This window comes from Falco punctatus, assembly GCF_963210335.1.
Source record: "Falco punctatus genome assembly, chromosome: 3".
Taxonomy (NCBI): domain Eukaryota; kingdom Metazoa; phylum Chordata; class Aves; order Falconiformes; family Falconidae; genus Falco; species Falco punctatus.
Window position 1 is genome coordinate 106,658,024 of NC_137582.1, and position 24,939 is coordinate 106,682,962.

Consider the following 24,939-nt stretch of genomic DNA (forward strand, 5'->3'; position numbering starts at 1 on the left):
GCAAGTTAACACCTATTCTTCAACCCAGCTGACATTGCCTTAACCCATCTAAGGTTATTACTGTGCTGCAGTAATCCCCAGGGGCCTCAAACTGATGCTGGACATGGTACAACTTGTTAGTAAAAGCGAGTCCTTTCCCTGAAGAACCAATGGAACCTTGCGTTGCTTGTTAAGGGTGCAGATCGAGGAGAAGGAATGAGCTGGCAGAGGTGGTCCTGCAGGCTAGCGGCAGAGCCAGGCAGCTCGCCTGCCTGCCCCTGAGCCCTGGACCCACAAAGCCAGCCTAGCAAAGAACAGATTTGTCCAAACCACGCATGTCAGCCCTGAGCACCAACAAAATAAGTGTTAAATAAAATTAAATACAATCTCAGCATCTGCTGCTTGCGTTACAGGTTACATTTAACATTAAACTGGTTTAGCAGTTCATTTGCTGCCTTGGAGTTTAGCAGCACAAAGCTCTTCAACACCAAGTATAAACCCCTTTGCCCTTCACCAGTCTTTGCCCAAAGCCACTAAGTGACGCGATAGCTATTATACATAGAAACTCACCTTGTTTTTCTAATAGGTTTTTGTTTCAAACATCCTTAACTTCCCAAGCCCCAGGTCAGGCGAACATAAAAGTACAAGTATTCGGGAAGCTTCTTTGCTTTAAAATCACCGCATTTTGGCAGCAGCACTAACTCTTCACAAAATTCCGCCTTTTCCTCAAATAATCCACTTACATATTCTAGAAGAATCCTGTCTGTATGAGTTGCAGTCACTGCAATAACACAACTCCTAATCGAGGTAGCGTCAGGTGTTCTATTTATAGGGCCTTTCAGTTAAATGTGCAGGCATGTGTGTTTGCTTCTAAATATCTACAGTCTCTATAAATAGGGAGATTGTCTCCCATCGCCAGCTGTTTGATGATTCGCATTCACCTAGTTAGCGGTAGATGCTACAAATCAGTTCTTACACAAATATTTTCCCCAGTCAAAATCTCTCAAAACATAATCGTGCCAACTGACTACCGATTGTTACAGAGATGCCGTACTTCGGAGGCAGCATAATCCATTTGTTAAGGAAAACAGACTTTTGTCCTGACCTGGCACATACAAGGGACAACTGACAGGCCAAGGGATCAAAGTCTCCCCTTTATCAACACGCACTTGGCAGAAGTGTAAACTTCCCCATATACAGCTTCATACATTTGTTTGAACTTGCTGAAAAAACAGCTAAAGGCATCTCAAGGAGTGAAAACTCAACCAGCCCTTTCAGCTTCAGATTCCGAATGAGAAAGGCAACCCAGGTATATTATACTGTGGAAGGAAAATTTTTTCTTCATCTACTGTTTTTAAGTTTTAAAGGGGAACAACTGCATTAAGATTAACATAGTGGATATATTTTGGTAACAACAGAGAGGAAAAAGTAAAAGAAAGCATAAAAAGTTTTTTTTTTTCATATAAAAGTAATCAGTTTGATAGTGAACTGCTTATTTATTTACAGAAATAATCCACTAGTGCAAATCCAAATCAAAAGGTTATGCAGCATCTAATCGACCTCCCATCACTGGCTCTCCCAGTTGCAGAAGGTAGATGAGGGAAAAGCAGATAAGACAGGCAAGAAATGCACGCAAACGAATTGCAATCAGAAGGAATGATTAACAGCAAGACAGACACCCAGCGGCGGCAGGCATTTCTAAGGGGAGATCACTAAGAACTAAGCAGACTCTGGAGGGGAAAATTCCCACAGTTTCTGCCGCTCTTTACGAGCTGTTTTCTAAAGGAGAATTGTTCCAAAAGTATGATTTTGAAGTTTCCTTACAACATACATAAAATCCTGGGGTCTGGTGAAAGAAAACATGTCAATTCTTTTGTGATGCACTTTGTGTATTCCTTTCTTCCCTACTTCCAGCCATCCTCACCCTAGAGCAGAACCTGACCACTGTAGTGGAGCAGAACAACTGCTGAAGGATCTGGAAACTATTCAGTGGAAGGATGAAGGTCATCCTTGGAAAAGGATGACCGAAGTGAAACTTCCAAGGCTGGTGTTCCATCTGGAAAGCACAACAGCCAAAATAGCCAAAATCAGATCCAAAAGCCAAAATGGGTTGTCACAGGCTGAAATCCTAACTGAGACCAAAGGCAAAATGAAGGTTTGCCAACAGCTGTAAACACCAAAGCCAAGAACAACAAATTAGGTGTGCATTTTGATTTCATACCTAGTGAGCAGTTTTTATTTGGCAAGAGAAACATCTGGAGCACTAGGATATTAAAGGCTATCAAGCAGATACGCTTGAAGACAAAAAGACCAGTACTGATCAGAACACTAGAAATGAAAGCAAACCATAAGAAATCTCAAAGATGTGGCTGGTAAGCTGGTAACACCACAGCGGCATGACACATTCAGGGAAAAGTTTAAGCAGACTCATGCAAAAACACCTACAGACTTCTAATAAGGGGACTTTTAAAACAAAGTCTTCAATAAAGCAAATAGAAACACATACCAGGAGTCTGGTAGCAGCCAAAACGATCCAATGCTCTTCAGATTTTATTTCCCTGGAAATCTTCTGTGGATGGGTCTGATGCAGTAGAGAAACTTAGACTGCTCCTCAGAAGTCAGATCCACATCCCTTGGGTAAAGAAAATACCCAAGGGTCTTTCCTAAGGGACTAATGAAATTGCTTTACCTGACCAACCATAGGTTTCAAAGAAGAGGAATTTGAGATGTGGGTTTTGTCTGCAAAAAAAGCAAGACAACAGCTAGAGACAGAAAGAGGAAGGAAAGAGAGGGAAGAACAAAGAAGGAAGCACCAGCTCTTTGACACCTTTTGGATGGGGTTAGATTTGCAAAGCAGAACATACCCCCTTCCCTTTCACCAGCCTACCCTGTCTAATCTGACTTTAAAATAATTCCTTGAAGGGAATCACAAGGAATCATCACTCTCTGCCACACGTGCTGCAGTAGTTTTGCCTTCAAAAGGTTCTGCGTGTTCACCTTTGCACCCTACTCTAGACATACCTGCCCAGCACGGCGCAGGGTTTAGCGGGAGCAGTCGTGGCCGTAAACTCCAGCCAAGTTCTGGGATGGAGGTGCTTAAAGTGCCATCAAAAGGGTGGACACCAATGGCAGCTGTCCTTCAGTGCAGCGTTGGCAGGATACGGTGAGGTGGCCCCAGGAGACCAATGACTGCAAGGCAGGCCAGAGTCCAGGTTCGAAATCCCCCTCTAATGGGTATGTAAATGCCTTGGGTTTTGCTTTCACTGCTACTAACAATTCGCCAGCAAACTTATCTCACTCGTTGAGCCCAGTTTCTCTCTCATTTATCCCCCCCAAAACCCACAGGGGCTTGATTTTTATGAGGTGCTGAGCAACCACAGCTCCTGTTCACTTACGCTGCGGTTGGAGGTGGGAGGGCAGGGATGCTCAGCTCAGCACCTCCGCCAAGCAGACCCCAAGGAGGGTCGCCGTGCACGTCCTTAAGGAATACACAGGCTGGGTGAGCAGCTGGGGACCTGTAGCTGGGACCCGCAGCCTGAGGAGCAGGTAGTCCTCTGGACCTGGGCATCCGAGTTGCCACCTGGCTCTTTACCAGCGAAAGAGGGAAGGAACAAGCTTTGGAGAAAGGTTTCTCTTGGCGCGCAGCTCTCCCCTAGTTTATATGAACAGACGAGTTGCCTGCTCTAAAATCTGTGCTGTAATACAGCTTGATCCAAGGGCTAAAGACATTCTCCAGCGGCAATGCCAGCGGTTGTGCTCAGCGGACTCAGCCTCTTTCTTCCTCTGCCAGCACGACGCTGTCAAGACAGCGCAGAAGATGCCCAATGCCTCTGTTTCCCTGTGTTTGCAATCACAGTAAGAAATATCCACCTTTTTGGTGGATGAGCAGCTGTCCACATGTCCGTCACCAGCTGATCCAGCTGGAGCAGCAGTGAAAGTGAGCGCATGAGCTGCCACCTTGGCTCCCCCCGCGCCCCAGCACTGCGAGTCACTCAGCATTCACAGAGCCGGCGCTTACTGTGTGTCTCCTGCACCTTTCAAGGTCCCAGTGTATCTCCCAGGTGGAATCCAAGGGGAATGCTTTTATAGGAGCCTTGGGGGGGGAAGTCATCTCAAAGCAAGAACGATCTATTTTTGATGCTTGTTTTATAATTGCTGTGTGTGAGACCCAGCTGTAGTTAAGACAGTGCTGTGCATGCGCGGCAGGTGCTGCATCACGTAGTCTGTGTCAAGGAAGAAAGATGAAGAGAGTTGCCCAAGGTCACGCATGAGTTCATAACGAGACCCAAAACCGAACCCAGATGTCCTGCACCCCAGTCCACCTCGTCCGATGTGATAGCCTTCATTTTCTGCCTTAGCAACTCTCATCTACGATGACGTTTCACAGGTGCATAACAGTGTCACAGACCGGCACAGACACGCTCCTTGCCAGTTGGGAGTCTGATATTCCTAAGGCAAACGATGGAAACAGTAGGCATTTCCATATCCCGAGTGATTTCACAGCTATATCTAACAGGTTTCTGTTTGCTGCGCTGCTTGTACGGACAGAGTAAACACCACTCCCCAAGCGCATGGGGCACATCTGACCATTTTTCCATGTTAAAAATTTCCTTTTCCATAAAGTTAAATAAGCCACTTCGGTTTTGACCTACCAGTGTAGCTGGAGCTGCTTGGAGCAAGTGCCCTGACCCTGGCGGTGTGGAGAGCAGGAGATGCAGGGCAGCGAGCAGGGCACCAGCTGGGCGCGCCCCACAGCCCAAGCCGTGACGGCAGCCAAGTCACTTCTCCCTTCACCACTGTTGCTTTTTTCACCTTTTTCTGCTTAGGTTAGGGGGGCGATGGGATCTTTGATGGCCTGATTTGACAGCTCTTACACATCCAAGCTCTTTACAAAGCGCACCGAAACCTGCTTTACGGCAGCATTTATTTTGCTGTGTCTGTATAGCACCTCACATCTCGAGACAGTGGTTTCAGCTGAGACTGGCATGAGACCCAAAATGCAAATTGGTAATCCACACAATTAGGAAACTCCATTCAAATAGTTATTTCCCTTCATTTCTGTGGCATCATTAAAAAAGTAAGATGATAAACTGATGTATGATGTTGTTTACAAAACCAAACCAGAAGTGTTCAGTAACACCAGTAAGAAAAAAACCGAACAACCAACCCTCCTCTGTGCCAAAGTGTACATTAAAAAAAATTAGGTGCTTACCCTGGCAACACTACAACTTTTCTTTCTGAACTTTGTAAAACTTCATCCCCAAATGGATTGACTTCTACATTATCTGACATTTCCTCATTAGCTTCTTTCCTTTCTCTCTTTTCTTTGCAAAAAGGCCCTTGAGTCTAACAATGTCAGAAGTCTCTGAAATTTGACAGATCTTACATTTCCAGCTCATTTTCTAATGAGTTTGTACATCAGGACTGATTAGTGTAATAAAGAATTCATGAAGCAAATAAATGTAACATGAAGACACCTTGAAGAGAGGAAAGAAAGAGCAAGTCAAATATGTTGAGAAAAGGTCTGGCCTTTTTAACCTTCATTTAATCGTTCTGACAAAGACACTTCATCAAAGAGACTTGGCAGGTATTTGGACTTTGTGCACATAAATACCGGGCTTTGAACTTTTTCTCCCCTGCATTACCCAGGAGGACCCATCATTAGCCTAATTCAGGCAACTTCTTATCAAACCGAGCTTTTGCTAACCATCTACTGACCTGCTAAACATGGCTTAAGTGCTGCAAAGGGTGAAATGCATCCTTGGTGACCAGCTGGCATGGGCACCTGCCGCATTGTGAGGATTGGATTTCTCAGCCCTTTTGGTGTACGCACTCACTGCATGTGTAAACCAGCAGGCAAACCTCCTGAAGGACAGCAACCACCTCACCACCCAAAACCATCAGGGGGTGAGCCGTGTCTCCGCTAACCTACATCTCAAGTAACCCTGCCAAGCAGAAGTACTGCAGGTTTTTTTCCACAGAAGGTACTGCTTCCCCAAGTAAAAAAAACAAACAAAAAACAAAAAAACAAAAAAAAAAAAAACACACAAACAAAACAACAACAAACCCGAAAACTGAACAGCACGTTCACTTATAAGACTCACATCCCTGGATTCACTCGCATTTTATTTTCACTATGTTCAGTATCACTTTCCTGTCACCTTTTATTTAGCTTTCAACAGAACTTCACGCTCCAAAGTCATCTGAGCTAAATAAGTTTGCGCAAAGGCCATTTCCTTCTGGATACAAACTTTTTGGGGGAAAATTGGCAAAGAACAACCCCCCAGATGTTCAGATCCTATGGGAAGGAAATACCAGTATGTTTTATTTTTCTTTATTTTTATCTACAGAATTAAAAATAGGCTTTTTTAAAAATAGAAGTGGATTGAATCTTTGCTAAAGAAAGTATAAATTTGAGATGTTTGTGTGGAAAATGTGCCAGAAGTTTTTTGCCCAGCTTTAGGTTGGAATCTCTTCCACCCTGGACATGACTCTTGGCATCAGAGCCCTCGGACCCCGCAGGCAGCTGCACGTGCTGATGTAACAGGGAGCAGAGCGATACAGAGTGGCGAGGAAGAATTCTATTGTGTGTGTTCATCAGATGAATAAACTAAAATTCGTGAGAATTTGGATGTTCAGGTCTGTTTCACCACTGCACAACAGTGAATAAGATTCCATGAACCAGGGCAAAGCGAGCTTGCTGCTTTCCTTCGGGCATCCCTTCAGTGTCCTTCGGCCCGTTGTAATCGCTGCTGTCATGAAAGAGAAGCTCGCCCTGCCTTTACCCAAATGTAATATTGTCAGGGCTCCTTCGGAAGCTGCAAGAAAATTCTTTTGAATTGGGACTGTATGTAAAATAGTTCAAAAGAGCCCTTGTCCTGCACAGACCAGATCTGCATGGGAAGTTACTTTTTTGTTCTTCAGAAGAAAGCAAAAACCCACAAGGAAGAAAAAAAAAAAAAGAGAAAAAGAAAGAAACCAAAGAAACCTCAGACAGTTCAAAGGGTGTTTCATCAGCATCTCAGTCCTCAAGAGTAAGGACCTCTTTGTCATCCTTGGGTGACTGGCTTCTCCCATGAACTGGATACGCACAGAGCATCGGATGGGTAGTTACAGCAAAATTATTCTTGCTGAGCTACACTGAAGATCTGCTATCCCTTGCAAAAACCTCTGCACCCACACTGCTCACTGCTGTCGACCAAGAGCCCTGTGCACAGAAGTCGCGCAGCGCAGGAGAGACCCCAAACTAAACACAGCGCTCTGGGCACTTCAGCCGTCTGGGGACTCCTGTGACCATGCATCATCTGCCTCTGCAGTGAGAGTCACCTTTGTTTCTATTAAAGCTTTCAAGGTGAAGAGTTTCACTAAAACAAAAAGGAAATCCAATCTAAATCTGATTGTCCTTGAAATTATAAAATTTAATCACTTTTGAGGTTCTTGCAGCTAATGTCTATTTAAAAAAGAAAATCTCACAAAAAACTACCACAGAAATGCTCCCCCTCCACTCTACTTATTTTCTGTGGCCTTTTGACACTATTTGTCCCAGCCACCTTTTTTTACCTTTATTCCCCTTCAGCATCTGATCCCATTTCCTCATTGTGCATCCTCTTTATTCTTATCTTCCATCGCTTCAGCTCTTCTCTCTCCAAGTTCTGCAATGCTCTGGCCCACACCACCACCGCCCCTTTGCCTTCCACTTTCAAAGACACTTATCTACCTCCCCACTGAATATCACAGAAGAAAAGCCATTTCATTCGCTGTATGGCTGCTCTAGCTTTAATGCTACTCTGCAAAATTTTCACGGATAGTAAAGCTTGTGTTATTGCCAAAAGGGAAAATACATAGTAGGGGGTCATACAGACAGCACGTACGGCACAGGCTGATACACTGCAGGGCGTGTTTCTCTCCTGATGCACTTCAACCTTGTTTTCTGCCTTTCTTACACACTTTTAGAGAACTTGGCTAAGCAGCATTGCTATGGCAGCAGGTAACAACTGCTTTCCAGAAAACTACAGGGAAAAAATCAATACAAGCAAGAAGATGCTCAGTAACCTAAACTAGCAATAGGATACCAGGGGAAAAAAGCGTCCAGCCATTTTGGCATAACAAATCATTTATAACATATACGATAAAAACGAGATACCATATAATTAGTGCGAACTTGGCACACTTCCAGCATGCTGAACTAAAGAAATGATTCTGTAGTTGTTTTGTGGCACAGGGAACTATTTGTATTGTCACCACAGCGCCTGAGGGATAACTCTTGCCTGCAGTAACTACATCCCACGGTAGTGCAATATCGGCCCTTCATTTTCTGACTCAGGCCTTCCAAGCAGTGGCTTGAATCCCACTCATTCTACTCCTTTTTGTATCTCTCTTTCTTTTCAAAAAATCACAGAAACACCACAGAAACCTCTGGTGAGACGGGAATGCCCTGCTCCCTGCAGAGCTGGGTCTCAGGCACGGCAGAGCTGGACAGAGGCTTTAAGCAAGAACTTTTATGGAAAAAGATGCTTCCCAGTTTTTCTCTTTTTGACCACATTGGCCCACAAACAAAATGAATCTTTTTCCATCTTTCCCCCCACGCACATTTCCAAGCAGCCAATGGAAAAGAGAATCTCCATAACTTTTATTAAAACAAAAGTTTCCGTATGTTTTCCTGAATACCGTCCAACTACTCATCCTCCCCAAAGACACAAAAACTTCTTTTCAAGACCTTAGTTTTGAAACCTTCGAAGTTGTTCAGTTTTCAGGGAAAAAATCTTTCATGCCAAGCCCCCCACCTCCCCTGGGCTCCACTACCCAGCCCACCCAGGGGCTGCTAGTGCCCTGCTCGGGGCTCCAGCAGCTCCTGCAGGTCTCCTCAACGCTGTGTGACACTACCCAAGATAAAATTCCAGGTAATTCCACCTCCTCACCACTTCTGTTCATAAACTTCTTGATTTGGACTAACCACATTAAACAGTTTTACCGCAGGAGCAGAAACTTTCATTATCACACAGGAGGGCAGCTCTGCAGGGGCAGCTTTTTTCCCATGGAGGGGCGAGTTTGTCTGTGTGAAACTCTGGTCATCTCTGGTTCAGAATCACCCGAGAGGGGACAGCAATGGTTTGGGGATCTTCTGAAAGCTGCTGGGGACAAAGGACCCAGCAGGCACAGGTAAGACCCTTGCCATCCACACTGCTCTCGCTTTGACCTCAGTGTGGTAATCAACTCCCATTTACAAGCACCCTGCAAACTCCCCCAAGATGCAGGCTGACAGGTGCCCAAGAAGTTTCGTGATTAAAATACAGCTTTTGGAACAGCTGTTTGCGAAACAAAGTCGAGAATTTTGGTGAAGCGTGTTGCAACGAGGTGGAGGACAGACATATGTGCAACTGTCCCCTTTCAAGCCTGGCTTGCTTTTAGTTATCTCGGATTTTAGTCAGAGCAAAAAGACACTTTTACCCTTTAAAATACAAAATATTTATGAAAACTGATGATGTTTATAAAAACTGACAATCCAAAATTATAGCTTGAAGATAGAAGCTGGCGGTCCGAAGTGATAGTGACAGTAACCTCATAAAGGCAAGGTCAAAAGGGACTGTGTTGTGGTTTTCCGGGCTGACCTCCTGCACAATGAGGCTTCCGCAGATTAATTCCTCTTTGGTACACACAGACCTTTTAGGAGGCAGCAAACCTCAGCACTTAAATTGTCACCAATATACTACAAGTCACTGGCAAATTGTCCAAGCATGGAAACCCCATCCCAGGGAGTTTTTAAGAACCTGCTCAACAAACATCTGGCAGAAGCAGATAGGTGACGTTTATCTCGCTGGGGTCTAGTGGGAGGCACGAGCTGGTCTTTGGGATCACTCTTCCCATCCCATTTTCTTTGATTCCTACTTTTTTTTTTTTTTTTTAATAAAGACTTGTATTAAATCGGGTGTTTTCACACCTATAGCCTATTGAATCAAATTTTGTTGGAAGGTAAGTGCTTTAAGATGGCATTCCTGTCACCTTTTCACTTTCTCTTCATTAAACTAAACCGATTAAGCTTCTGGAATAACAGGCAAACTGTTCATTGCTGGGTTTACAGCTGCACATTTTTGTTAGGAATTGCGCATGAAGGTTTATGTTACAAAGCAACAAAATGTGTTTTGCGTTGTTGTTCTTTTAAAAACCCATTTCACAACGAAATCCTACAGAGAATAGCAAAACAAGATGTATTATAATCCTCTTCATTTAAAAGTTTTAATGAAATTAAATGTGACGATACTACAGTAGGGCCTTACCCGCTGCTCTCAGCTGAAAGAGGGAAGAAATGAGCTGACTTTAAAATGAAACAGGTTTCTCTTCTGACTGACTGAAAGTTACAGGATGTTGGTAGTGAACCAATTAAAACACATCTTAAAACGATAAATACAAACCAAATGTACATTATCAGCATGTTCAGCCTTTTGTTTCTTGGTTCTATTTTGTATCTGCTTATTGCAATCATATGTGTTTTGAAGGAGGGGGAAAATCAAATCATTTTAGGAAATAATAAATAAAGAATTCAGTGGAGGAAACAAAGGAAGACTGCATTTATTCAAACATAAAATAAACCATGCCTTCGGAGAGTATGTTAAAAAAGAAGCTGCAACATTCATGGATCAGTGGAGCTCAGAAATGTCTAGAAAATATTAAAAAAAAATATCTGTCTCAGTTGAAGACAGTAACATGGCACCTATGCAACATTCTGCAGAGAGGAAGGCATCTGCTGCATACGTACTGTCTGTCTAGACCTCGAGGGAAAGATGTCCTGATGCAGCCGACGAGGAATTGTCGTCAAAGCCTCCCGGTTTGCTGGGAAAGAGCAATTAAACCTAAAGCAACGTGGCCGGGTGCATATAAGCAACACGCTTCCCCTTTCCCTTCCACAACCAAATGACCCTTTGGCTGCCTGCTCTGTGCTCCCTCCCTCCCCTGCGGTATTACAGGTCCTTGATAACGCCGCGCTGGGCTTACCAGACCCACACCTGCCATGCAGCATCAGCACCGTTACCCACTGTTCCTCTTCCCAAGACACCGGCTTCTTTACATACATCTCGTCAGCCTCTACAGTTTGTCACCTGGAGTACCAGCAGCCTACCTTCTGACACGTATGAGATGTCTATCTAACCCAGAATTAATCCTCTCGCGCATCAAGAAGAGTTGTGTGAAATTACTAGTCTGAATTTCACTGCTGTTTCCATGAGAATATTGACATTTTCAAACACGGGCAGATTAGTGCTGGAGGAAAATTGCCGTTTGTCATGCAGATTTTTCAACAGTTGCAATGACAGGAATTAAGTATCTGTGTGTATAAATATAAAAAAAAGTACACCAGCTACAGGCACTCACTGCTTTCACAGTAAAACATACATAGATTTTTAGAAGTGAAAATGTTCCACTTTTTACAAGTCCCAGAAAAACAGAGGGGGGTGGTGGTGGTGGTTACATTTTTCCTCCCCAGTTTTTGCTTTCCCAAGGCACAATTTTTATTTTTTTCCCCCTATTGATCTGTCCCCCGTTCCATACCCCAAGTGGATTCTTCTTAATGAAAACCTGTAGAAAGTTTGCACAATTTTTTCATTATTTGAGGCTGCAGGTAAGTAGCTGCACAGTCCTGTGCTTAGTGGAAGGAAGTATTGAAAATCTCCTTTGCTATTCCTCGTTTCACGGTTTATAATGTGATACTTATAAATACTTTGGTAGCAGATTAAGCTCCAGAGAAATGAAAACATTTAAAAAAGAGCACAAAGCCTGCAAGTGTCCAAATGAGGGACCAGAAACTCTGCTTTAAGCTCCAGGAGGGGGTTTATGAGATGTAGTGCCATGTGCCATACAATACAAGATAAACATCTGTTGTTATTTCAGTAAACTTAAATCAGATGTTAAGCTTTTTCTTCAGAGGGATAGTGGCACAAAGAAAGGGTTTTTCCTTTTTCTTTTTTTTCCTCCTCTCTTCTTACCAAGGTGGCCATATTCTATGCCAGGAAGACCAGAGAATGTTCTGGAGGGGACTTAGATAAATACCATCATAGCAACAGAGTGGTGATAAAGTGACCTTTTGTAACCTTTATTGCACCCTAGACCTTCGACCTTGGATTTCTGCCCAGAAAGACATCTATTAGTAAGGAGATCGATACCCCTAGTACCAAGGAGGAGTTATTACATTCACACACTGAAGAACAAATCCCAAACTGGATGACTCTAATGGAAAGAATATTACAGTTTCTGGTGGGTTTTGGATTAAGCCTTGCGAAGCTGCCCAGATGACCATCCTGTGCTGGACAGCTGCTCTGCGGTACCCTTAATGCACCAAGAGAAATACATGGAACCCCACTGTCACCTTAAGACATCGCGAGCTTGCCAGTTGCTGCCCAAGGAAGGGTGCTTTGCTTTGCTCCAGGCTCCAGTGGTCCCCCCAGCCCCACCAGCAGCCTTCCTTCTGAGCATCCAAATGAAAGGTGCCCCGTTCCAGAAGTGGATAGTGTCCCCTAGACACCAGTCTGTCCCCAGTGCAGGGTACTTGTTCTCACCAAGGGACCAGAGTTCAGGGAACCGCACCAGGCACACGGGATGAGCCATCTCGGAGAGGGTACCACCGCCATCTGCTCGAGGTACCTTCCCCACGGAGGGACTGCTCCCCTTCCACCCCAGCCACCTGCTTTGGCCATTAGACAACGAAAGGCTGAAGTGATGACATAAATGCATGCACTGCACCAGTTCCAAAAAGCGTCAGGAGGTCACATACTGGCTTACACAGAAGATAATATCAAACTAAGCTAGCTGCTCGATTTGCTGTTGTAAGCCCACGGTGGTTTGCCATCAGTAATGTGCTTTGATTAAACAACATCAAATAGTTCAGTTTTATATGCGATACTCCACATTTTAAATTGTAAAAGATCAGTCTTAATTGCTAAGTTTGACAGCTCGTCTACTTTTCTCGTTACACACTGTAAGCTGTAAGGTATAGCTAAGTTAATATTCCAAGCTGTTTCTGTTTTGAAGACATTAAAAGGGACCTTATATCCCAAGCACCAGACAGCATATGGAGTTCAGCTCCCCAAGCCTTGGGGTAAAACTGCTAGGGGTTACGCTGGACCACTGGAGATGTTGTAAAAAGGAAATTTTGCAAGGTACAGTTCCAGAAGCTGTACTTGCTTGTGTTTCTCTGCACAGTGGTTACCGGCAGCGCAAATGAACCATAGACCAAACGCAGAACTCCGGATAAAGTAACAGTAATCTGCTTTTGTGTCCAATTCCAGATGTATTTCTGTTCAGCTTTTAATTCGGAAATTTTGTGGCATAAAGCGATTTAACAATGCACTTTTAATGACCTTATATATATATATCTTTTGTTTCATTTTTATTTACCTTAGCAGCATACTAAAATGTAACCAGCATACTTCAGTTTTTTACATTATATTTTAATTAGTGTTTTTATATATGAAAGACAAAGACGCTACTCAGTACAAACACACATCTATTGTGCTGCATTTCCCAAGGCATATAATTTAATACCCAGAACACTAAGTTTGTCTCCATCAAAATTAATATTCCCTTGCTGGGTACCAGCCCTGGTCCATCTGGTAGCTGGGGTTTAGGAGCTGCAGGAGGAAAGAGCAACGTTTGTTGTTCTTTAGAAGTAGTGAATGTTTTATAAACTCATGAAACTTCACAGAAGAATTAGTATCATTGTGAAAGTAACTCAGGGCAAGCAGATGTGCCCCACAACTAATTAATTCTAGGTGGGGTTTTCGTTGGGGTTTTTTTTCTTTTTGTTGGTCATATATTCAACAGGGATGGTGCAAGAGGGAAGACCAGGACTTTTCCCAAAACCAAAAGGTGAATTCAGCCCTTCTCAGTGTTGCATATTGCTTATTCAACTCTATATATAATTTTCCTGACAAAAACCCTTCCCAACATGGGAAGCAGACAATCCCAGTGAAGGTGACTGTTTACCACAGCACATCCCCAGCATGAGGGATGCTCAGAACCGCACTGGGGGGGGGTGGGGTGGGCAGCAGAGCTCTGCCCCCAGAGGTACAGGGAGAAGCCCAACATGAAAGCAACCGAGCTGAAAACCCCCATGTCCACCCAAACCCACCCATTGCCTCTTCATCTGCTTCTCACCTTGGCACCCCTGCACGATCTTTGTCTTTACCCTCCTCCCTCCACTCCGCCAGCATCATTCTGCATTAAACTGGTGCTGGGAAAGCCGAGAGGCGGCGAGCACAGGTCGCCCCTTGAAGAGAAACTGTGCTGCGTGCTTCCTCCAGGCTGCAGGGCTTAGTCTCCATCCATAACGGTTTGGCCATCTACAGTTTTAATCCTGTGCAACATTTATGGAACATTCCTTCCCTTCTCCTCCGAAGCAAGCGCAAATACCATTTGGCAAAGAGGGACTGCCAATGAGGAAAGAGTTCCTTGGAGCGGCAGCGCTAGAACTTGAACTAACCATAACATAACACGTCTGAATAATACTGCGAAAAATATATAAAATATGTTATGGCATTAAAAGTTTAAACATCATAAATCTTCAGCGTGCTATTTACTAGGCTGAGAAGGTGACAGAAACAACATTCTGAAGTGGAATGAGAAAAGAAAACGTAGCGTGGAGGCTGGAGCACGGGAAAATCCCCCGGGACGTGGCTGAAAACGCGGCTCGACACGAAACATTCACCCAAGGTTTGCACAGCCGCAGCTGGGAGAATTTGCCTCAGCACCGTAAACGCGCACCTTCCCAGCAAACAACTTAGTTAATGCTCTGCAAAAAGGTTTGAAAGAAACTTACCAAAAGAGATAAGAATTTAGAAAGGGGGGAAAAAAAATCAGGTCAGAATTAGTGGCAAAGGGGTCTCACACAAATAAAAGTTCTCAAAATGTGCCACTGCAGAGGCCCTGCTCCCTTCGTGCTACTGAAGCACTCCATCCCAAACCAGGGGATGTGAGGGGGAGGCTACACAGAAAACAGAGATTAAAATTGCCAGCTACAAGATCAGCTCCCACATTTGCCAAATTTCAATATAAATTCAGAGTTTGGGTTTAAATCCAAAAAAAACATTTTGTCAGTGTTCAAGTTGGAACCTTGCTAAAGTATCAGATTGGTTTGAGCTTCTTTCTACACACACAATAACTGATTTATAGCGCAGGCTCTGCGTTACCATGCAGCAAATAGAATATTTAAGCAGTGACTGTGAAAAATATTTAAACAAACAACTGCAAATTTTGCGAACTGTCAGTCCCAACCATGGAGGAGTTATGTGGGGGCTCCGCCTGCAGAGAAATAGGGTTTCTTTCCTTTGTTTTCTGGAGGGAACACTTTTTTTATCTCCGTTTCTTTTTTTGAGGGGGGTGGGATGGTTGCGCATGCAAACTTTCAACAAGAGATCGGTAAGAACCTGACTCGTTCATTGGAACTGGTGATTTATAGGAAGCCTTGTAAAACTGTGAAATTATTTTCTTCACAGCACTCCTGTTCCCTTCACTCTCTCGGCAAACTCTGTTTACCAGTTGAGCAAATTATAATTTGTATAATAATACTGTTATGGACCACAGCCACACACACAAAGCCTAGAGACCATCCTGAGCAGGTTTGTTACGACGATGTTTAGCTGACATTTAGCTTGATCCACCGTACATGTGGACCAAGCTTGGACCGCAGGCTGTTCCTCATGCAAACTAACTTTATTTCAGTTATAATTCAGAACAAATTCAATTTTCATCTGTAACTGTGAACTTTTCTAGCTTTTGTAGCTTCAAGTCAGCTCATTAACATTACTTAGACATCGGTTTTATAGTTGAATTATACTATGTTTATACTGTGGAATTCCATTACTTAATTGCTTCACTACTGGAAATTTCAGTGGGGTTCTCATTTTTCGCATAAATCTTGAGAATAAACATGTTTCTGTATTTCTCTTGCTTAATTAAGTGCATATTTCATAAAAATAGCCAACATAGACAAATTAAGCAAAGCATCATTTGTTTAATCAAACGGGAAACTCACGCCGCATGTAAATAGGGAGACTTCAAAAGCTTCGGCGTTTGCTTCCAGGCACTGCCAGAGACTAGGGATTCCTCCAGCTATCCAAACCTCTTGGCCAGCAAAAAACCTGCACTGGGAATCACTCACACAGTGTTCTCCCAGTAAAAGCATGCAAAGCTGTGAACCAAGTCCCTGCAAAATAATCTGGCCGGTCTATGTGTGTGTGACGCCCAGAGCACGCATGGGGGCAGGCAGTACGGGGAGCTGTGCATGCCCCATCCCTGCACCCCGTGCCACAGGCAATTCCATTGGCATATTCCATCACATCGAGCTATCCTAACATGGAAAATGCCTGCAGCTCCTCACTGACCCACCTCCTGTCTCCAGGAAATCTGCTCTGTATCAGATCGCGTTTGCTTTCTTAAGGCTTGTCTCTAGATAAAGGGTAGAAGATCCACTTGGTTCGCTGCAGCAGTGGGGGTTTGGGGTGCAGGTTGGTGGTTGTTGGGGTTGTTTTCCCTGTACATGGCAAATCAGTATGTAGCCAAGTGGCTCTGGGTGACGGGGTTTTAATCAATAGCACATGGGGACAATATCACAGCACTTTCACTCTGCTAGTGTGGAAACCGCAACCAGAAGACAGACATTCTTGAGATGAAGGAGAGAAGCAAGAAATGAAACCGAGAAATAACAGGAATAAATGTCTGACTTATGTTAACGGTGGGATTATTTTTCCTTTTAACAAATTTGCTTCCTGTTCTGTACAGAAACTTTCACAACGAAATATGTTTGGTTTGAAGTTTAATGAGGAATAAAATAATACCTTAAAATTAATAATTACTGAAGTACTCAATTTTCACAGCTATTTTGGATGACACGAACTAAGGAAGAGCAATACGCACCCAAAAATAAAAAAATAAAAAAAATAAAAAATAAAAAAAATAAAAAAATAAAAAAATAAAAGAGATTTGTTGCCACCCAAGTGAGAAAGATCTCATCTCATTCTAGCTATAAATTCATTTTAATTCTAACTTCTTGTCTTACACATCTTTACAAGGTGTAGGTCAAGGTATAGGAATAGAATTTGGGCTTTTTCTGCAACTGCAAAATAACTCTCGGAATTCATTTCCCTTACAAAGAGTTTTGCCTTGGGAAGCTGGTATCCCTTCTCATTCCAGCTGTCCCCCTCCCACAACGCTGCTTAGACGTCGCCTATTTCTCGCGCAGGGCAGACCAGCTCCGCAGCAGCCCAAGAGACCATTTCTAAAATTCCAGCTCCTGATTCACCAGGACTCCTCCCTTTGCCAGAAACCACTCCCACAATAATTGTGTAGACAGAACTCATTCAGAAATGAACTCTAAAACTTAAGATGCTGTCCTTGGGTGATGGCATCACCCCCACGACTGCCCTGTCCGCAGCGGAATTACGCCTCGGCAGTCAGTGCCCAGTGTGTGAGACTTACAAATATGTTTACTGAAAGCTCCGATTTTGAGCAAGCTTTTACTCAAACATCAAAACGGTTTAGAAGTTATCACCTGTCTTGGCAGAGAAGCAGCAGCTGAACAATACGAGCATCTGGATTCTGCATTTGTGGCAGCCTCGGTAGTTGGCATCGAGCGTCAGCCTCACTCATCACTTTCTGAAACACCGCCAGGCTTTTACTTCCTAAATGAAACCTGCCCGCCCAGCGACATTCCGCTTTGCTGGAGTCCTGGAGGAATCAGGAGATTTATGGAAACCAGTTACTCACACTTGAAGCCTGGACTAAATAATAATCAATAATTTATCAATATTTTTAATATGACATTATGGACTCTGATTTTTCTTCCACTGAGACATCTGTAAGACTATAAATAACCTCCCTACTACACCGCAGAAAGATCTGTCCACAGGACTGACCTCTGGAAAAATGTCTGTTCAGGTCTGGTCTGGCCACCACAGCTCACTACATCTCTGCAGCACATCAGAGAGACACAGAGGGCAAGGGCTGGACCAGGGAAGATACTTTCACTGGGCATTTTCAGGAATCAGGCAACACAGCACAGAAAAAAAAAACAACCCAAGAGCGTATTTTTGACCTTCCTTTGACAACAAGAACTTCTTGAAGCATGCACGTATCAAGATACTTCGCGACAGCTCTGCAATTCCCCTCGTGCGGGCCACCCACCCAGCGATGGCTTCAGCTGCCGCCTGCCCCCTCCAGGCACCTTGGCTCAGCAGCAAAAACACACCCTGGTCTAACTACGACAGCATCAGGAAGGACTGGGTCCTACAGGTGGGTGCCTCAAACAGCGGTCATTCCAATCTTTTAATATTTCAGGTGCTGCAAAGCTTGTAGCAAAGGTTCTAAGCATTTCTGTTCCACCTCAGGAGAGAAGGGTGAAGAGGAACCGTGAGATTCTTGAAGCGTTTGTCTTCCCAAGTACCAGCTCTTCGTTCCAAGGGACAAAACTAAAAGGAAATTTGACCCACTGAAGTAACAGCTGTAGTCTGGAGGGGATCCCAAGCCTAACATCTCTCTTCTAATATCTCTCTTCTACAGATACGCAAAATTCTGCTGATTTTTCCCTTTTCTGAATGCAAGCGGAGCAGCTCCTCCCCCGGCCCAGCACGGCACGAACTCCGAGCTCAGTGCTTGCTTTTACCATGTGTTTCCATGTGCAAACCTGAGCATGACAACCAAAAATTATTGCAATTTTTAAAGGATTAGAAATAAAAATATTAATTCTAGAGGACAGAAAAAGGGGTTTGACTTTGATCCCAGTGACCTAGCTCATGCCTTTCAAAAATCAAGTTTGGTTTTTAGATGTATATTTATTTAGTTTTAAGACTGCAGCTAGCAGGGAGAGCAAACAATCCTGAATCTCCTGGGCCCTGTTTCGAAGGGTCTAAGGCCACAACAAATTTCAGTTGCATTTAAAAGTGGCCAGTGCCACCCAACACTACTTTACGCTGTTTAAAACGTAAACTAGCAATAGATTTTGTAAGTCACATAAGAAAGGGGAGTGAGAAAGATTTGGTAAAAAATAGCCTATGTAACACAGAGAAAAATGTCTACATAAAATAGCTATTTGAAAGCGGTGCCTTTTCCCCCATTCCCCCCCTTATCTTTATTCTACCTACCCTCTTGAGAGCCAGAAGTAGGCAGGTTGGAACACAGAGGACCATAAACTCAAGCTCCGTTACAGAAATGTTTCACTACAAGCAGAACTTCACCCCTGTAAATAACGGCACTTGCTTTGAAACATACATTTGCTGAAGAGCTCAGGACCAGAGTCAAGACTGCAGTCACCAAAACATCCCTTCTACTTCCTCCAATGTGGATTACAGACATTGTTCCAGCAACTCCCATCCCATGGGAAAATGGGGATTCCTCTTTTTCACCTCAAGTCCGCTTACCTACAACACTCCATATTTACCACCACGAAACTACTCGCAAGACACTGAAGGCAGAAAACCTTATCTGCAGCACCACACTATCTATTCCTGATGCTAAAATCTTTCCCTTTGGCTCTGACACCTTGTATTAAAAATTTTGCTCATCAGCTGTAATCGTACAGCCTAGTGCACTAATTAACCTAACAGCATAGTCAATTCTTGGCCGACAGCATTGCAGATAGCCAAAGATGATACAACGAACCAGCAGATGCACTGGGAAGTTTTACCTTTTTCTCTTGACAAAACAGAAACAAGACAAAAGTTAAACCCGAGGCAGTTCCCAGACACATAAAGCCCTAGGAGGAGCGGACCGTGCTGCCTCTCCCCTCTTCCGCCCCCACCATGGTCTGCGGGAGCCCTGACGGGAGGATGTGGCTCAGCGAGGCAGCATCTGCTGCTGACAGTGGCTCTCAGCCTGGCCCACCGTCCTCTTTCCTCAGCTCTCGGTAGAGATCGGCCGTTGTACTAGCACCTTTCCAAATGGGAACCAAAACACCAGGGAGTACAGGATTTCAAGTCAGATGTCAATATGCCAACTCCAATATCATTCTTGTATGAACAGAGAGTCTTGCACCTTGCCATAACGGTGCGTTTCTACTTTTCACGTAAATTTTGGTCTCACCGAGACATGATTGAAAACAGAATTCAAGATGTCGGAAGCAGAGACATGAGAAACCTTGATACTTTCAAACGTGGCTCACGTGTTCTTACGGATATCTACAATACGAAGCCTTTTCTTACACGCAAAAGCAAGGGGGGTGACATCACCCAAGTGGGTTTCTGCAGCTGGCAGCAGTTTTATGGCAGGAGTTTATGGCAGGCTACCTTAACGATACCAGGATGCCACTTAGCTACACAAAAGTGACACTCTTCTAAGTGCTGCAATATCTGGAGCGGTCCCCCACCTTCCTTTACCAAAAGAGCATCCCTTACGTGGTGCATTTTGAAGGGAATATGACATACAATACCACTTTTATTTCCAGCAGGCAAGGTTGCTTCCCACACATCTGTGTGGCGAGTGGTGCTGCACAGCAGCGCGGCAGGGGTTTTATTCCCGGCTGGCACGTGACTGCAATGAAACATTGATACTCCTTGTAAACCCAAAAATGTTTACCGTGTTGGCACAGAGATGCCTTTAATCTCGTTTCACGTGTAAAGTCCTCTCCCCTCGGAAAAAAAAAAAAAAAAAAAAGCTCTTCCTCATACAGAAACCATCCGCAGGGCGTAAAGTAGCCAGTGGCTGTAGCTTTCAAAGCAAACCCAGAAGTATTATTCCATTTTCCACTGAATAAAAGTATTGAGGTTTCTTTGTCAGAGAAAAGCGAGGCCGGATTCCTTTGTCCGCCCGCCCTTCCCGCTCACAATGCCATACTCTGTTTGGTGGGCCAAGGAGGGGTGTCTCCCAAGAGATCCCAACAGGATTCAGTCCTCTGGTAATGGACTCCTAATACTTACTAGAACCACCAGCCTCCTCCACATTTCTCTTTGAACGAGGGTAGTCTGTCAGGAGTGGAAAGCAATTCAAAACCACTGGTAAAGAGAGAGCTTAGGTAGAGAAGAAAGAATGATTTCTTATCAGGGCTGCCAATAGAGAAGACCCAGGTGGCACGGCAGAGGGGGATCCCAAACACCTACCACCAGCCCGGAATTAGCAGATGAGATTCAGTAACAAACAGCGGCTTTTAGCAGCTCGGCACAGCCTTTGGAGGGTGGCGATTAGCACCTCTGCTGGGGGGAGAGGCATGAGGGGAGGAAAGTAAGAACCTCACCTCCTGGGAGGTTTGCAGCGCTGAAATGTCTTTCCACAACACAAGAGATGGGCAGGTTCGCCCTGCGACCCGCACCCAGCACTTCCGAAGGGCTGCCAACTTCAAGGGGTGGCTTAGGGAACTGACTTATAACATTTTACTTTCCTACATATGTGTGCAAGAAGACCCAGGCGGTGGGAAGCCACAGGAACACGCAGCGCGCTTAGTCTTTGGAGCTCTACAAACCAGGCGGTGGGCACAGCACACTTGCTTTGTGAATGATATTTCACTTGGGCTCTTTGTTGTTGGGCCGTATCAGAGAGGTGGGTCACCTTACACCCTCCGAGAACTGTCCCGCTCTATTTCACATCTCCAATGAACCTGAATTCTCATTTCCCTACTTTTTTCTGTGAAGGATAAAAGCAGTTTGTGTCAGAAAGAAACAACATTTTAGAAATAAAGCATGCTGTCAGGCAAAGAAATAAAAAGGTCTGCCTTCGCCAAAAAATTGCCATTTAAAAACATGTACATATGCTTTTTAAAGCATTATCTTTGGACAGGCAACATCCCAGACCTTTAGTACATACAATTTAGAGTTCTTCTAATACCTTTAAGTGTGTGCGTGGGGCGGGGGGCGTATGTAATCTGTTTTGATAACTCTTGACATTAAAGAGCGATAAATAATTAAATACGTTTAATTGTTTCCTTAACTAAAGATAGATAGATTGAGAGCGCTCCATAGATAGAATATAGATCAAAAAGATTGAGACTGGCTGTAAATTCCCCTGATGTTTTATGACACCATTTGTATTCTGTCACTCACTAGCTTTATGTATAGTCCAAGCTGTGAACTGAATACCCCATTCAGAAAGCCACTCACTCTGCATGTTATTGCAATTTAATATTTTCACACACAGACACATCATTATCTCGGAACCTGACACTGCAAGGAGAATTCAGTAATTTTTCAAGAGTGCTTTTTTTTTTGTGTGTGTGTTCTAACGTGAGCAGAGGCACAAGAGCGATCTAAATGAGCACCCTTCCAATATTTACTCCCTAGATAGATAGATCAGCAGGTAGAGATTTGTCTGTGTTTGCAGAGATTCTTCTCTTTTCAAACAGGTATGATGTAATTTCACCAAAAGAACTAAAAAGGAAGATTAAGATTCTGCTATTACCCGCAAGAAGAATACCCCTTACATAGCTGCAGCTTGCAACTGGGAATTAGGTGATATGTATATATATAAATATATATATACACACAGGGAAGTCCTCAAAGCTGTCTCTTCAGTTTTCAGTAGCTGAAATGTGACTACAGGATGGGATCATTCCATTTATGCTGGAATTCTGGAGGGGCAGCAAATACACATTCCTCTAGGCGGTTTGAGAAGAATCAGGCACACAGCCCTTCAAATTACAGGTTTAAAAACCCACCTTTGTTTATCAATATTTTAAAAGTCAGGTCACATGAGAAAAGGGACTTTAGAAGCAGAGACAAAGGCACAGCTGATTTCACCCATGGGAATAGGTCTATCTTATACCAGACTCTTGGTGGCTAATCATTAACGAGCTTTACATACAAACTCAGATATAAGAAAAATATATCTTTGCATGCCAATGGCATGGATGTCCCTAAGAGTTCAGTGCCTTGAGGGCCTGCTCCAAAGTCCAGCCAAGGCAAGGGAAGAGCTACCATGGACTTCAGTGGGAAGCAGGTCCCGAGCAGCATGGTCGCAACGCTGCTTTTTGCAAGCAGATGCCCGGCTGCACTGAGGGATCCCCTGCAAGAGGGATCGCGAGAGGGATCAGCTGCACAAAGCTAAGGGCAGCCTTCCATTGGGAATTCACGTTTCCTCGTCCTGGGAGCTCAACAGGAGCCTCAGTTTGCCCTGTCATGCCCTCAAGTGTTCTCATTCGGAGAGAAAGGAAAGTTCCAGACCAAAGCAACACTCCAGAAGCCTTCCAGAGGTCCCTTCTCCCTTCTCTCCCCCCTGCCCCGTTTATTGAAGCGCTGGCATCTTGGGGCAGGACAAGGGAGGTCCCTGGGCACAGAGGGTGGGCAGAGCACGGCGCCCAGCTGTGTCTGCAGGCATGGGGTGGGGGCTGTCACTGACCCATGCCAGCCTCAGCTTCCCCAGACAGGCCAAGCAGCTACTTCTTCCATGACTGTCATGCTAAGCAGCAAAATTCACCAATATAATGCAAGTCACCCCAACAACACGGCCATGGACACACTGGAGAGATGCTTCATAGAGTTAATTCTGCAGCAGGGCATTTCTCCGGTTAATGCCTAAGACTTATTTCACAAACTGCTAAACAACTATACTTTGGGGAAAAAAAAAAATTAAAAAAACCAGTTACTGTCCATTGGGTAAAGATAGATTTATAGGTAGGCTGTAAAGGCAGGCTCCTTTTCCTGATCTACTGGAACAGACAGTGCTATTACGAAAAATCAATGTTTAGCTCAGGTATTGACTGCCGGATCATACAAGAAACTTTCTGGTTATAGCTAGAGGCTACGCGGGTGGTGAGCTGCCACCGAACCTCTGCTCTCCTTCAATGCTTGGAGATCTGCACATCACCTGAAGAACTACACAAAGATGCTGGTTTACCCAAAACAGGAGTTAAAAAGTAAGGCGCAAGTTTTAAAAGGAAACGAAAATGAAATTCAGGCTTTGAAACGTGCAGATCTTCAACACCTGCCTCATCCACCTGCTTCTCTGAACAGCTCCAGACGATCTAGAAGCCAGCTTTGAGGCGCATTTAACAGGTTGATATCCAATGTGCTTCACAGGTGCATGCTTTAAGAAAAAAAATAATAATCATAAAGGAAGCGCTAGAATTTACGTAAAGGGCCTGAACCGCAGAGATATTGTACTTGTCTGGAAGAGTACGCATCGCTGAGAGCCTGGGGAGCACCAGCGGCTCTGCAGGCATTTCCATAAGGAAAGGACACATCCATGGAGATCACTGGGGTTTCCCGAAGGATCCCCTGCAGTCGCTGGTACCAGGCAGCTCTTAAAACCACTCCTTAATAGATACCTCCATGAACAGAAGACAAAGAACAAAATTCTGTTCTAAACTTTATCTGGATAAATACTCAAAGAGTTTTCTAGCAGGAAGAATTTAAGAACTCCCAAAGTAGCAAAGATCTGGTTTTTATTCATTATGTATGGGATATACGAGCAGAACTGTTTCTGAGCAGAGGGCTTTTCAAAGTTCTCCATGAGGTATCAACTGCTTTTTAAATATGACTGTTGTGCCATGTAGGGATTTAAATTTATTTTATTCCTATGTGATAATTCTAAAATAAAATATATGATCACTTGCAAGTTGTGCATGTTCTTTATTTCACATTTATGTAATAAAATATAAACCGAAACCAGTCCTTTTCTATAAACAGAACAAAAAATGGTAAAGCAATTTTATACTACATCAACTTCAAGCGCAGCCATTTAAAAATTAATTTACATGATTGAGCCCAAAAGGTCCATTCATTGTGAAATAAAAAGCACTAAATACTATCCTGAAAGAAAATGCCAGACTGCTGTAAACAAAAGCTTTTTTTTTATAAGCATCTGAGACTGAATAAAAGATTTTTAGCCAAATCTGAAACTCGCAAAAAAAAAGAAAAAAATTCCAATCCAGTAAATTCAGCAAAAAACATCCCAATGACCTTGGTGGGAGCTGGAACAAACACAGAGATCAGTAACGAGACATTTATCCCGAAATGACAAAGGCAGGTATGCGTACCCCTCCTGTTTGGCAGATAAAGT

General features: G+C 43.9%; 1 protein-coding gene and 1 long non-coding RNA gene across 4 annotated transcripts in view; one reads left to right on the forward strand and one right to left on the reverse strand.

Moving 5' to 3' along the window:
• The window catches only part of PRDM16 (PR/SET domain 16), a 345,908-nt gene that overhangs the window by 310,845 nt on the left and 10,124 nt on the right, over positions 1–24,939 (reverse strand). The gene's annotated exons all lie outside the window — the stretch shown is intronic.
• Positions 2,779–9,879, forward strand: LOC308060966. Its single transcript, XR_013926992.1, has 2 exons — positions 2,779–5,074; positions 5,107–9,879. It is a non-coding gene; the product is annotated as an uncharacterized lncRNA (long non-coding RNA).